General features: G+C 35.0%; 1 pseudogene; it reads left to right on the top strand.

The window, feature by feature from the left end:
* The first annotated feature begins 748 nt into the window (after nt 1-748).
* On the top strand, nt 749-6052 carry LOC133856744 (uncharacterized; annotated as a pseudogene).
* The last annotated feature ends 10545 nt before the right edge of the window (nt 6053-16597 follow it).

Genomic DNA, 16597 nt, shown 5'->3' with positions numbered 1-16597 from the left:
TGCATAACTAACGAAAGATATAGCCTAAACAGTAAGCATGTAGCATTAAAACTATACCAAGAGTGAACTAGGTTTGTGGAGGTTACCTTCTTAGGTAGAAAATGGCTCATTCATTCTCCAAGAGACCTCACACACTCACACAAGGAATATACTAAGCAAAAGGGCGTGTAAATGGGTTTAAGGGATGTGGGGTGGGTATTTATAGAGCTGGGTCAGTTGAGCAAAGGAGTGAGTTGGTTTTTATACAAAACTACAGATAATCAAACGTTCGGTGTACTATTTTACCCAACGATTTTTGGGTCAGATCGAATTTTTGGTGGTCCATGTTCAAACATTCAGTGGTTGCCCGTGACACAAAGCTGATGTGCGAACAATGACATACATCAAGTCGTGGAATGGTTGTGACGTAAGCATCGATCATTTGGTGTACTGTGATATTGAACATTCGGTAACCTTAGTCAAATATTCGATTAAGGCATAAAACAAAAAATACCTTTATATTGAGTCCTAATCTCATAATAACTTCGATTAAAGCTTACTTAATCCTAGTAAGTGATCAGGGTATTACATTTACACCATCTTATATTTTCCTTCTTGCTTAGTGTCGTACACATCTCATTCTCTCTCTCTCTCTCTCTCTCTCTCTCAAGCACTACCATCGCAAATCACTATCGCTATCAGAGGAAGCGTTGTCAACCCACCTGCGCAAGCATATCATAAATGGGTTGAATAAAATCCTCTCGTATTCATGGACAAGGCCTCCAAGGATAACATGCCCTTGCACGATGTGACCCAGTTTGGCTACTTCAAGGAACTGGGCAAGGGGATCTTGCCCACGAACCAGCCCATCGCGGTAAAGGCCAAGCTGGTGTCCAAGATTGCCAAGAAGAAGATCAAGGAGGCCGGTGGGGCGATCGTTCTCACTGCTTAGGAGTTTATTGGGTATTTGATTTTGTGGGTTTTAGTTTTGATTGGTACGTTAATAATTAATCTAAACTTGTTTAATTGATGTTGGAATTGGATCTGATATTTGGATATCATATATTTCTATTAAATGTTACAAGTTTCATGTTTTGCTATGAATTTTTTTAGCTATGTTTGTTAGTTAGGTGTGAATTTTTAAGATGGAAAATGTGTTAAAGATCGCTTTCGTACAAGAAATATTGCAATTTTAAGAGTTGACAAGATATGTTTAAGATTAAACAAGACCAATGTTGTTTTGATAGATCATATTGCCTCCTCCTTCTTCTTCTTCTTTTCTTCTTTTTCTCCTTCTTCTTTTCTTCTTCTTCTCCTTCTTCTTTTCTTCTCCTCCTTCTTCTTCTTTTCCTTCTTCTTCTTCTTTTCTTCTTCTTCTCCTTCTTCTTCTTCTTCTTCTTCTTTTATAGAAAAAAACAAAACTCTTCTTCTTCTTTTATAGAAAAAAACAAAACAAAGCCTCATAAGTGCAGCCTATTGGGGCAAAACAGCCATGAAAATTAAGAAAACAAAATCCCATAAACAGTGGTGGACCGTGGACCGTGGCCCCTGCTGGCTCCTGAAAAAAAAAAAAAAAAAAAAAAAATTACTATACTACGGTCTGCAGTTAATTCAAACTTGGAATTCCCAAGTTGGCCCACCATTACTATCCAATAGCATTTTTTTTTTGTTTTTTCTTTTTTTTAGGGGCCCACAGCATGGTTTTTTTCAGTTGAATCAGTTCATTGCTTCTTAGTTCTTCGATCCGTCCATTATTATTCATTAGGCATTTAGCCTCTGCCTCTATTCTAGCCCTCTATTAGCAGTCTATCAGGAGTCCAAGAAACTCCATCTGTCCATCAGTCGATTTAGGCTTTCAGTCCATCTCACCTGCTGCCCTGCAGCACCTCAAGCACACACGGCTCAAGAAATGAAATGATAGAAGAAGTAAAAAAAGAAAAAAAAAACCTGTAAAAGCTCTTAGACAAAGAACTAAAGAACAAAAGAAAAACAAACAAACAAACAAAAAAGAACGAACGAACGAATTAAAAAAAAAAAAAAAAAAAAAAAGCCTGCACTGCGCCACTGCTGGTGACTGCCGATTGGTGAGTACCGTGAGTGGTGTTTGTGGCTGTGGTGGAAAAAGAAGCTGAAGTGAAAGTGTGAAACTCAAAAACTGTGAAGTGTGGAAATTTGCATTTTTTTTTAGTGTTCAATGAGTATGAAAAACTTTTTTCTCTCTTTTTTTTTTTTTTTTTTAAAAAAAAAGGTTAGTTTTGAGGTTTGGCTAGTTTCCAGGTGTTGAAGTCTTGAAGAGCAGACGAAGGAAGAGGACAAGAGGTTTTTCATTATTTTTGGGCATTACTTCTCTACTATACTTGTGCTGATCTTGTGACTCTTGTCTACAAGGTAATTTCTCTATTCAAATTTTCAAAATATTTTTTGGTTTTGGGTTATATATGAAATTATGAATGATGTTAGTTTTGAAGTTTTTAGTTTTTCAGATTATTTTTTTTAGTTTAGTGTTATATAGACTCTTGTTTTTTTTTTTTTGCTTTTCTTTTTTAGATTGTATGATTGTTACTTGTTGGACTCTGATATTTTTTTTATTTTTTTTTTGATAGTTTGATTGTATCTTATGGGGTTGTAATTTAATTTGAAAAATTTTGGTTCATCAAGCATGTCAAAGTTTAAAACTATCGAGTCATTCTTCAAAAGAAAAGAAGTTGATGTTCCAGAAAGTAATTCACTATTGAATTTTAATGCTGAAACTTCAAATCTCAAATAACTTCCTCTTAAATCTCAAAGGATTGAAGTTGAAGAACATCCTTATGAATCTCTAATTGTGGAAGCTCAAGAGATTCCTTTTAAATCCTCTACGCTTAATGTTAACGAAGTTGATGGTTTTTCTATAGAACGGGATCCAGGAAAACGTCCTCCGATGTGGGACTATCCAGTCAATCGACGTGATGAAATAAGAATGGCTTATTTGAAAGCACGTCCATATCAAATTTTGCGTCAAGACTATCCATTTTCTGGACCAAAAAATCATCCCCGTCGTTTTCAAGCTTCATGGTTCACACAATTTTCATCTTGGCTTGAGTATTCTCCTACTACGGATGCCGCATATTGTTTACCATGTTATCTTTTTACAATGAAACCAGTTGGACGTCATGGATGGAATGTATTTATCACCAAGGGATTTAGAAATTGGAAAAAGGTTCACGATGGAAAGAAATGTGCCTTTTTGACTCATATTGGAGAGGATCCTTGTTCACCCCATAATAATGCTGTGAAATCTTGTGAGGATTTAAAACAACAATCACAGCATATCGATAAATTATTGAATGCACAAAGTACTGAACAAATTCAAAATAATCGACTACGTGTAAAAACTTCTATTGATGTTGTTCGGTGGCTTGCATTTCAAGGATGTGCTTTTTGTTGGTACAGTTTTCGGTATGGTGACGTGTCGCCAATTGATTTGCTGCTTCCCGCAAACGCACAACCTCCACTCCTGTAAAACAACAAACAACTAGTCGGGGGTGCCGACTACGCCCACTCCGATGCCTAAGTCAGTGCAAATCAATTTCCTGGAAAGTATTTGTAATCTCAAAAGCTCAGAGAGAATCTATCTAATACCTGGTGTGATGGTCTTATTTATAGGCTGGTAATCGCAGTCCTACCGGAATTCTTAAAACCCAGTTGAACTAGGAATTTGAGTCCTAGTCTGGTTGAACCTTAACTTTATCTTCAGGGAATTTGAATAAGGCCACAGAATCCAAATTGAATTGCATTCGTACCTCTTTAATCTTAATTTCTGCGTTACTAGCCATCTTATCCCGTTAATAATGGGGTGGAGGCTTATCCCTGATCTTCCGGGATACTGGTCTTATCTCATTCTAAGACAATTGTAACACACTTCAACCAACCCCCGATGTGATAATATCCGAGACATGTTTGGTCCGAAAGGATTAAGAGATCTCGGAATATTGCCGCACCGTAACAGGGTTGTGGAAGATCCAAGGTGTTATCATACCGAGGCCATCTTACCCAAGGTGTTATCATACCGAGGCAATCTTTGTATATCGGGTTGTGATTCAACTTCCCGAATGATCTCGTAGCTTCTATCAAATCTCTGAGGCATAAATGTCCGAGATATGTTCGCTCCGATCAGACTAGGAGATCTCGAGATATTTCATACCGTCACCGGGTTTGATAAGACCGAGATGTCATTATACCTAGAGGACCTTCCTTTGCTGGGTCATAACAAATGTCCGAGATGTAACACCGAGATGTTTCCAGATTAGGATCCACGTGTCCTCGGGGTTAATTTTATCCCCAACATGCTTTTAGAGGTCATGATGAGACTCCTGATTCAAAAAATCGAGGTAATTTTCTTGAGATAATTAAAATTTTGGCATCATATAATGAAAAAGTTGCAACAGTTGTTTTGGAAAATGCTCTTAAATCTGCAAAGTATACTTCACATAGAATTCAAAAGGAGATTTTGCAAGTCATGGCAAGTAAAGTGCGAGATAAAATTCGTGAAGATATTGGAGACTCCAAATTTTGTATTATTGTTGATGAAGCACGAGATGAGTCTAAAAGAGAACAAATGGCTATTGTTTTGAGATTTGTTGACAAATATGGTTTTATACAAGAACGCTTCTTTGATCTTGTTCATGTTAAAGATACATCAGCATTGACTCTCAAGAATAAAATATCTGATGTTCTTTCTCATCATGGACTTGACATTCAAAATATTCGTGGACAAGGATATGATGGTGTTAGCAATATGCGTGGTGAATGGAAAGGATTGCAGGCATTATTTCTTAATGATTGTCCTTATGCATACTATATTCATTGTTTTGGTCACCGATTGCAATTAGCATTAGTTGTTGCATCTAGAGAAGTGGTTTCTGTTCATGAGTTCTTCACAAATTTGAATTTCATTATCAATATGGTTGGTGCTTCATGTAAACGTCACGATCAGCTACAAGCTGCTCAAGCAGAAAAAATTGCACATATGCGAGCTATTGGTGATCTTGAAACTGGAAAAGAAGCTAACCAAATTGGTACTTTGAAACGAGCTGGTGATACTTGTTGGGGTTCTCATTATAATTCTATTTGCAGCCTAATAAGTATGTTTGATGCTACTTGTTCAGTACTTGAAATAATTAGAAGAGAATGAGCTAATTACTCTCAACAGGGAGATGCTAATGCTGCTTATAAAATGGTTACATCATTCGAATTCATTTTTATTTTACATTTGATGAAGGAAATCATGGGTATCACTGATGTTCTTTGTCAAGCTTTGCAGCAAAAATCTCAAGACATTTTGAATGCTATTAATTTAGTTTCTACTGCAAAAAAACTTATCCAAAAGCTGAGAGATGATGATTGGGAGAAATTGCTTGAGAGTGTTGTCTCTTTCTCCAAGAAATTTGAAATTGACATCCCAGACTTGAGTGCTCGTTATATTGAAGGTCGAGGTCGTAATCAACGGAATCACATTACAGTGGAGCATCATTATCATTTTGACATATTCAATGTTGCTATAGACTTTCAACTGCAAGAGCTTAATTGTAGGTTTAGTGAAAGGGCAGTCAAACTTTTGACACTTAGCTCAGCTTTGGATCCAAAGGATGGTTATAAATCATTTAAAATTGATGATATATGTAGTCTTGCAGAAGTGTATTATCCTCTTGATTTTTCTGAGTAGGAGAAAATTAATTTGGGATTCCAGTTGAAGTATTTTGAACTTGATGTGCATAATGATTTGAAGTTGCAAAATTTGTCTTCCATTGCAGAATTATGTCAAGGATTGGTAAAGACAGGAAAATCAAAGACATACTATCTTATTGATAGATTGATTCGTCTTGTTTTAACTCTTCCAGTGTCTACAGCGACTACCGAACGAGCCTTCTCAGCTATGAAAATTGTTAAAACAAGACTTCGCAACAAAATGGAAGATGAATTTCTTGCAAATAGTTTAGTTGTGTATATTGAAAGAGAAATTGCTGAGAGCTTCAATTTAGATTCGATACTTGATGATTTTGTTTCTCTAAAAAGACGTAAACTAGGTTTTTGAACACTTTATATTTTTGTCTTTTTGTACTAGTGCCAACATGTTTTTGTTGTTAATATATTAATTTTGGCACATATTTATAATGGATTTTTATAATGTACTTTTGTGATACACATTGTGTGACAAATTATTCAATTTCTATTTTAAATTATATTTATCGGCCCCTGCAATGTCAATTACCTAGGTCCGCCACTGCCCATAAACATTTTAAATGAGTCCAAAAAAGAAGCACAACCTAATAAAAGTTGTTAGTGGTGCGGTTGTAGGTTAAACAAATGCTAACCAATGGTTATTAAATAACCGCTAATTGCCTAAGGCTGTCGCAGAGGCAGTTATTAAATTTCACCAACAGCCTTTTCACCCCTACCCAAAAGCCTTACCACAAGTTCTTCCATTCATCTCTAATTAAAGGGCATGTTACTTAAATCTATTTAAAAGCTAATTAGCTCTTACAATTGAGTTGTATTCCAATTAGGGCTAATAATTTTTTATACGATCTGCGAATCCGCTACGAAATTAACAAGTTGGGGTTTAATAAAATAGAATTTGGATCAAACCAGGTTGACACAATTAGATACAAAATAAACAGGTCAATTCTTCTTCTTTTTTTTCTTTTTTTTTTTTTTTGTAGTTTTACCATTAAAAAAAATTAAAACCTTGAAGTCAAGACAAAAAAAAATTACCCCCAATCTCCTCCCTAGTTGTAAAGATATAGTTTTGCTAATTGCATTTTAATGTTAAATATTTGAGAATTTTGAGAATTAAACGGTAATGCGGGTTGGATCAGGTCAACTAAACACAATCTGTTTATTAAATGGGTTATGCAGGTCGGGTCGTCTCACCCATCTATGTAAATTATCGTATCAGGGTTGAGAGGATTGACTTGTTTAACTAAATGGATCGACTTCGTGTTGACTCATATAGTCTTATATATATGTCTCGACACGACCTGAACCCCACACATAAACACGAATTGACACCCCAAATCTTAACCCATTTAATAACGAGAAATATTACCCGAGTATAAAAAGTGGAATACTACTTTCTTTCTTTTTTGTTAATGCATGTTAGATGATGCTTTTTGTTTTACGTTTACGAAAGTGTTCTGATGCGATATAAACTTATAAATGTAAAAGTAGTTATGAGTGTTTTATTAATAGTTTTGTTTTAAAAAGGAAAAAGAAAAAAGTGTACCAAACAATGCAGCTTTTTGAAAAATGTAACAATTGAGAATATTTGGTGAGGGACAATTTGAAAAAAGTGTTGTATATAAGATTTACAAAATAAAATTTGTTTGATAAAATATTGAGAAAAAACAAAAAAGGGTGGGGTGCTTTCACAAAATAAAAGAAAAAAACTAAAAACTGCTGGAATTAGACTCCACGGTGATGATCTCCACGCGACCATTGTGGAGTCGCCAAATGATTTTTGCAGCCAACGTAGGGTTGCGAGACGGTAATTGCCGCCATCATGTTGTATTATTGTTCGAGAATACTTTTTTTTTAATAATTTAATAATTTATTTTGAAAAGTATATTAATGATGGAGGTCAAATGGAATATCGGATACTTGAAAAAAGTGTTTACAATTTAAAAGTATGCATTTTCAAAAAAAAAAAAAAAAAAAAAGAAACTTTATTGCCTGTAATTTGAAAAAATAAATTTTCTACATTTTTAAATCATAATTTTTTATCTATAAAAAATAATAAAAAAAAAATCGTAATATTTTTTTTTTTAAAAAAAATTTCAACCGATTCATTTTCTGTGGTTTAATTTAAAATCGCACTTTTTATTTACGAAATCGTAAGTCCAAACCCACCCTAAATCGGATGAACCATACCTTCCCTACTTTTTTTCCTTTTAAAAATTATTTCTCAGTGGTGCGATTGTTGGGCTTCAAAGGGATTTCTTAACCTTTTTTTTTTTTTTTTTTTTTTTTTTTTTTTTTTTTGATAATTATGGATAAGTAAATAATGATTAATTTGAGATGAATACTCAAGCCCCATACCCATCTACCCACTGTAAGTTACGCCACAACTCATTATTGAATCTTAGCTTGAAATTTACTTTTCTACTCTTTTTCAATGCCCATATTCCTAAGCCCATCATTATTTAATCATATATATATATATTTTACCCAATTAGTAAAAGAAATGGACTTCTCCATCACAAGTCCCACATGGAATGGCCAAACATTCTCAGAGAATTGAATGCCTTCAATTGGACCAAAATTCAGAGGCGGAGCCGGTCCTTTATATTTGAGGGTATTTTTGTAATTTCGTACCACGTAAAATTATAAAAATACCCTTGAATATAAAGAATCAGCTCCTCTTAAAAAGCAATGGAGAAGATCTTAATGCCTTCAATTGATACATCGGAATAAAAATTGATGCATATAATAATATATATAAAATTAATACTAACACGTTTTTTAAATATTTAAATAATATAAAATTGTATAAACCATTTTTAAATCCCAATAAGCATAGTTACTACAATTATATCATCATATTCTCTCCAATTAAAATGCCTCCAATTTCTTTTCATTTTTTATCTGATTTTAGACAAGTGGCAAAAAAAAAAAAAAAATTCAAAGGCTAGAAATTATCCACACCAGCCATCTGTCCTTTAAAATCAGACAAAAGATGGGAGGAAATTAGAGGCTTTTGAATGAGAAAGGATCCGGTCCCTACATTTATCTTCATTAATACAGTGACAGCAAACATGACGGTGGATATCAACACAATTTATCACCAGTAATAAATTGTTTGATAACTTTATTGTTACAAATATTAACTTTAAATAATATTCATCCAAAAATTAACAATAAGATAAATATAATGCAAGCTATTAAAACAAAGAGCAAATGAGGATCTCACAATGTTATAGAATTACACAAAAACATCTTTAGAAACAAGCAGAAAATAAATTGTTTGAAAATTGTGTTTTTTTTTTAAAAAAAAAATTACAATTTGAAAACGCAGAAAATTTGCCTTTTCAAATTACGGGCAATAATTTTTTTTTTTTTTTTTTAACGCAGAATTTTAAAGGTTAACATGTTATTTTAAAAGCAAAAATACAATTTTACTAAATGTTTAACTGTATTTTTAAAAATTATTTTTTAAATCGTACACTTTAAAATTATTATATTTAAATTGAACTTTTTGAAATCGCAAACTCAATCGGACCCTAAACTCAAGTTGAAAAAAAAACAAAAAAATCTTGATAGGGATTCACGCGTGCGGGACGGAGTGAGGCGGGGGCACGGATGGGAGGTCCGTAAGGGAATATAAAGCTAAAGAAAAACTTATTCCTAAACAATGTGGGAGAAGGGAAAGGGTGTTTGAAACGACACACTCCAACACAAAAGAGTGGCTGCTTTCTTTATCATGGATATGCTTCCCAGTTATGGTTTGGCAATGGACAATCGAATCATGTAGATCAACAAAATTGAAAATTATTCGCATTATTGAGACATAAGTGCCCCTTCCCCAGTGCAATATGGCATGCCACTTTGCAAACTTGAAAGGATCTTGGAATTTATTTAAAAGTTTAATAGCAGATCCACTTTTTCCATGCTTTTCTCAAGATGCACAAAAATATATATTAGCTGCCAGCCCTGCCCAATCAACTGCCCTCCAACTTCATTGATGTATCTAGAAAGATATGCTTCTACTTTGGCACATGTAAGCACATGCAAGAGCTTAAAGGCATAGGGCAACTATATATCACATATTCTTCATAACCTTTATGCTTAAAATGGCACAAAATCAATCATGGGTGAGAGTAATTAAAGGGAATTGAACCATTTCATGAACTTTGAGAATTGTGTATCTAGCACATTGCTCTTCTTCTAAATGTTGTATGACTGTTTTACGGCAGTCATATAATTGGAATGATGTGACAGTTATATGTCAGTTGTATAGTGTCTAATTATGTAAATTACATATCTAATACAAAGAATTAATTCATTCCCTTGTTGCAAAAAGATGATAAGATTCTAAATTCGGATTTTGCGAGTAGAAATATGATAAGCTTTATTCAAGAAGCACTTTTGTCACCCTTGCATTTGAAGCACAATAGCTTGAAATCACATTTGAGTACGCAATAGTATAAGTATGACTCTTGTACTCCTTTTATCTCTAAAAAATGATGTGGCTTTTAAAATCACCAATGAATTTAGAATAATCACTATTTTTTTTTTGACATGTCCACACAAAAGGGGGGAGGGGGGATTCGAACTAGTGACCTCCGCTTCATGAGATCACTTTTGGGAGATAAAAGTTCGACAAAAGTATTATTTTTAACAATACTCATCACATTCTTATCTCACAATTATTTCACAATGTTGAAGTGACAATTTCAACCAGCTCTTGAACTTGTTTTTTTTAACAATGATTGATCAAAGCGCTAGTTGGAATAGTTGTTAAATAAAAATTTGGTTTCTTGCCTTACTCATTTCTTTATATTAATTAATATTGACATCAATCATAATGTTACTGCTGAAAATAAAATGGCTACAAAATAAAAAAATCATCTTCTGGGCATCAATTTGGCAGCCAAGAAGGTTGGAAGTTAATATGATTTCTAGATTGACCCCTCTTAGATTTTTCATCCCTTTTCTATTTCATTTGTGTTAATTTTCATAATTATAAGATAATCATCTCATAGATTACAATAACATGTTTTTACTTATATTTTCAAAGATATGATTCTCTGCCAACTTTTCACACAACTATCCTATATATGTGGTAGGGAATCATAGGATGAGGAATGTTAAAGCATCTCCGTGTACATCTGTAATGGCATATTTGTAATTTTTTAATTACATCTATAACATTCCAGATGTACATTCTTGGTAGTATTATGTCATTAAGGTATTAATTTATAAACTTAAAACTATTATAGACATATAAGATAATGGTCCATCACTACTGGATAGGTCCTTCATTTATACTACATAATAAATCAATTAGTCTGTGACATATTATCTTGACACTATGAAATTTAAAAATAAAAATAAAAAAATATTCCAAGGTTGTCTATTTTTACTCGTTAAAAAATTTATTGCCACCAAACCTTTGAAACATGCAATATTATATGGGCAAAACAATGATGGCTCGCGCCCTTTGGATTATAATTCTCCAAAAGCAAAAAATTCCCAGAGTTTGAAAAGTCTTCCGCAAACATATTTCGAATGTTTTAAACCTTAGATTCCCACTCTTTGTTAAAAACCAAAAGTCAACTCCTGGTGTTTTTTTTAACTCTTTTCTTTGAAACTCACTTTTACCAAAATGTTCAAGCATCGAAGGGTATAACCTAATTTTAAAAAAGATGCTATAAATGCTTTGCACTCAAAGAGTTTTGAAATCCTAACCTTACTTTCGTTGAAATGCTAATCAACGAGTCATTAGTCAATTTAAAATTATTGTATTGTTTTTGGGGTATTTACATTTTCCTCCCAATAACTACTAGCCTTCGTCAATATGCCCCTATGAATTGAGACTTTCACTACCCGACCGCATCGAACTACTATTTACTTACCAAAGCTTCCCTTCCATCAATCAACCTCGTTAAATTAGACGGTCAAACTATCACATGCAATTTTATTGATTTTTCTCCCTCTTTTACCCTCACGGTCCATGAACTACCATTATTATTATTATTATTATTTTCTTTTTTATCTTTTTATTTTATGTTTCTTCTCGGTGTGCATTTGAAACCTTTCTTCCCAATCCTCTCCTTCTCTCTTCCATCGCAATTGCTCAAAATCAAACATGCCATGGGAGTTTAGGGAAATCACGCTATTACCATTTCGCTTCTCGCGTGCGTAAACCTCGAAAGGTGTCTTGCTCATTTTGTGGAGTCTTCGAGACGAGCTTGGCGGTGAGGTCGCCTTCGGAGAAGAAGATGTCACGGGCGATGAGGGAGCAAGAGCCGAGTTTGCAGGCACGGGTGCATTTTCATAAAGGGATCTAGTTGCAGAAACAGTAATAAAAAATGGACTCATTTACATAAAGGGATCTGGTTGAAGAAATGTCGGCTTATTGCAAAAACTTAGTGAGTTTTGTACTACTGAGATTGTGAGCTCATTATTCCACCTATGCGGACATGGGAACTACCACGATCGTATAGATGGTGATACTTTGGCTACAGGTACCGCAGACGTCGATGAGAACATTGTGGCTTTGTATTTCGGATATTTTTGACTGAGGCATATTGCATCGGTTGTTTTTGTCGAACTTGTGGATAGTCCACTTATGCATAGTTTTGTATATGTCAATTTGTCACATGTGACACTCTTTTTTGTATAGCCATTCTGTTGATATGTAAACAATATTTGATTAAGCCTTAAATAGATAGAAAACTAAATAGTTCTAATGTTGTAATTTTTCTATTTTAGTTATATTAGAAGTTCCGTTGCTACAGGTTTATTCTCTGATACGTAATGCATATGTTATGAGATGTGTTGTGTTGATGTTGGCTTATAACTAATTGTTATGCCACCGTAATGACCATTTTTTTAAAACAATTGAGTCATCACTCTAGGAAGCCCATATTGGGATGCTTGGCGACCAATGAATCCCGCCAGGTAGACCCACTTCTAAACAATTAGCCAACAACCCAACCGAACCTGCAGACCAATCCACCGCAAAACATGTCAGGAGTTCAGTTGCACCGATCTAAAAATCCCCAACCTATCGCTCAACCTAATTCAATAACCCAACACCCAGATAACCTTCAAGAAGTCCATCTCCAAGCCATGGAGACTCAACTCAACCACATTTCACAGACAATCAGCAAAACTATAAGCTGATGCAGTATAACTTGAACCATGAAGGCGAAAGAGCTCACAACATGCAACTCAATGAAGAATTGGAAAACCAAGGAGATGAGCAAATCATCACTAGAGACGCCATTGAAAAGCCGCATCGCTAGGCCTATTAGTGAAAAACAGACAAACAAGTGAGCGCTCACATGGATGAATTACAATATAAGTTTGAAGAAGTGATTCCAAGGGTCAATAAAGGATACCAGTCGGTGGCGAATACCCTCCTCGAAGGAACTGACCTCCCCTTTACTCAAAAAGTGGTCAAGTTAGCCTTGCCCGCAAGATTCCAAATCCCCTAAATCGACCTATATGACCACACCAAAGACCCTAGCGACCATGTGGAGACTTATCGAGCCCATATGACACGGCAAGGGATGGTAGACAAGATCAAGTGCAAAGCCTTTTCGCTCACCTTGAAAGGATTGGCCTAAAGATGTTTCAGCAATCTACTGCTGAGATCCATCGGAACTTTTGCTAAACTGGGTAAGATTTTTTAACCCACTTTATTGGTAACCATTGATGGTGAAGGCCAACGGCATACTTGCTCACTATGAAGCAAAATGAGTTTATATTATTGATTAGTGGCTGTATTTGGGACTTGTTATTGGGTTTCTTGCACTTATGGTTAGTGGCTATACTTGGGTGATATAATTGGGTTATGCAAATTCAATCTGAGGGGTTAACATCAAGTTGTATGATTGTCGACCAAGTGATGTTTCATGATTGTTACATCATAATAACCACAAACATTTGTTTATTTATGCTACTTAGTAATGAAATTTGCAACTAACATTGTCAACGATATTCTGTAGGTGGACACTTGACCATGTCCCATGATGACGTCCAAGGAGGCGAAGTATGCGTGGACAGGCAACAAGCTTGACATATGTGTTATGGAGCATTCATGTATGTATATTGTATAGATGTCAATATATCATCATTTTCCTCTTTAATTAATATATGCAATTGGTTTTATGGGTACTTGGTTGTTTTTAGTGAAAGTTTTGAAGACACCAATGAAGTAATAATAGTACTGTGTTGAAGACAACTATCAAGTAATAAGAGTTTTTTTGTTGAAGACACCAATCAAGTAATTAAAAGTATTGTTCAAGATGATCTTAACGTACATGAAAATTTGAGTTTATCCTTATTGAAAATAAATATTGACTTCTAATAACCAAGTGTGTGTTTGTGTGCAACAAAATATCTTAAATGCAGAATATAAAGAAGACATGATATTTGTTGACGAAGTGAAAACTCTGTGAAGAGAAAAACCACTTCGGGGCAGCCAAATCCAAGATATCCACTATACCGAAAATAAAGCTAGTTACAAGACACTCGTACTCACATACCCTTATGCAGTAGTCATACCTTTAACTCTGACACGAAACCCATCGTGAACGCTTCCCAACCAAGTCTTTTTACTTGAAGGGGTCTTCAATGAATTCATTTACCTTAGGGCCAATCCCTAAAATAGACTTTATACGAACTGTTGAGCACACGCTGGCAACGACTTGAGAGCTAGCGGATCTTCGATTCTCCCTAAACACCTTCTCTAAGCACTGTGGAATTCGATACAGAATTCATACAATTTACAAGCCTAGGGCCCTCTATTTATAAAAATCCACGTTCGGACAGCTTGGCTGAGCGTCCGGACGGTCTTCGCTATAACTCCTTTCTGCATTTGAATGGAACACTAGAATATCCTGAAATGCTGGACAACGTCCAGACGTGTTACCAGTCGTCCGAACGTCTTACATAAACTTCCCAAACAATGTCAACTTCTGAAATCCAACTTCGTGTAGAATTTGGAAAAGCTTGACCTATCGTCCGGATGGTGTTGCTCTGACGTCCGGACGTCTTCAACTCAATTTGCTAGACAATGCAGGGCGTCCGGATGCCTTCAAAGGTTCGTCCGGACGGTTGCACAGGAACCGGTTGATTTGGCTTGGAATTTGTAAGGAATCTTCATGGACATCTTCTAGAAGCTTGTGATGAGTCACATGCTTTGAAATGAACATTGTTCGAATACATGAAGACTCTGAATAAAAACCGATCATCCTGTTAATTTGCAACCATTACATAAATTATTTTTTGTCATCCAGAATGAAGCCAACATAAAATACTAACACTTATGTAATCTAAAAATGAATTTTTTTTCCTTGTTTCATATATGCAGTTATTCATTAAGTGACGTCGTTGGACAAGAGAATTGTAAAGTTGTGTGCTAATCTCCCGTGTTTTGGTTTGGAAACGTCGTTTAATGTTCGAAGGCAAGCTAGATTTTTTGAATCATGTTATTGACAATGGATCAATTTCTTTGCATTAGTTTAAGTTATATGTAAGTGTAATCATTTTTTGAATTGTAATGATTGTGATCATGTTGGTTGTTTAAAGTATACTGTTTGTGTATCTTAACTTTAAGCAAGATATATCAAGTTGTATCGGTTGGCTTTTTGTATCATATTGGTTGTGAATACATTATTTGTGAATCAGCCAATCAGGTATTTTAATTGGCCTAGAAAAAAAATTTAGAACAGCCGGAAAAAAAAAATGTATTTAATTTAGCTTATTGTTGAAAATGGCATTAAATTTATGTCGTTTGAACAGTAAGCGCCGCTTATTGTTCAAAATGGCATTAAATGTAATTATACCGCTTCTCCTCAAACAGCATAAATTAATGATGTTTGCGTCCTAAGCGGCAGGAAATACATTTAAGACCGCTACTTTAATGCCATTTGAGAAGCGGCATTAATTAAACGGCACTAACTATTTGGTCCCGTTTATATAGCCTAAAACGGCATTAAAAAAAGGGGCACAAAATATAGTTTTTTTTTTTTTTGGTAGTGATGTCTCTCTGCCTTCAGTTATTGGATCTAGGTCAACCAAAATAGTGTCAAATTTCTCACTGCCAGTAACGAATTGAGACTTCAACCGATTTGAAGTCCTTAGTCTTGAAGCAATCCTACACCTCATATGTGGTGTTGAAGATGCAAATCTACTCCACCCTCCACCCCTTAAGTTGCTCCATTATTGGGTATGTAGAAGCAATTGTGTGTGCGCGTTGCAACTTGTCCTTGTGCATGAGAAGACACTTCTGATTGAAAAGGCATTTGTGATTGTGAGGAAAATCAACAGTACTTTAGGACTGTCAGGACAATCAAACTTTGTTATCTAGAGCACTAGTATACCATTGTAAAAACTGACAAAAATAACTTAACAAAAGTAGATTTTGAAGTGGTTACACTAGCATTAGTCGGCTATGATTGTGGAGGTCCATACAATCCTATTGGGTGAACAATACCCTGAGATTGACAAAGCTCCACAAAATAAACACCAACTGTTAGTTATTATGTGAATATAAATAGTAATACAATACAAAATTACAAGGGGAAAGTTGGCCCTTAATGGTAGTTACAATTATTCTGTGAACTACTCACCTTTGACACATGATCAAATTGTGGGGTAGGCTGATCCTTACCACTATTAACAAGCCCTAGAGTTGAAAATCAATGGGGCATTTGTGGGGCAGGCTGAACCCTACCCCTGGAATTTGTTCCACCTCTTGAAACTATAGGAGATACTTGTGGGGTAAGCTAACTCCTACCCCTATCTCTACCTTTACCAGTAGTAAGTCTAACAGTGGCTTGTGGGGGTAAGCTGTGAGACCGATGTTTGATTCTGCATACTTGGACCATACCTGACACTATGTGACTGG

This window comes from Alnus glutinosa, chromosome 14, assembly GCF_958979055.1.
Source record: "Alnus glutinosa chromosome 14, dhAlnGlut1.1, whole genome shotgun sequence".
Classification (NCBI taxonomy): Eukaryota; Viridiplantae; Streptophyta; class Magnoliopsida; order Fagales; family Betulaceae; genus Alnus; species Alnus glutinosa.
The sequence above is the reverse complement of the archived record's forward strand: the minus strand, read 5'-3'. Positions and strand labels throughout refer to the sequence as shown.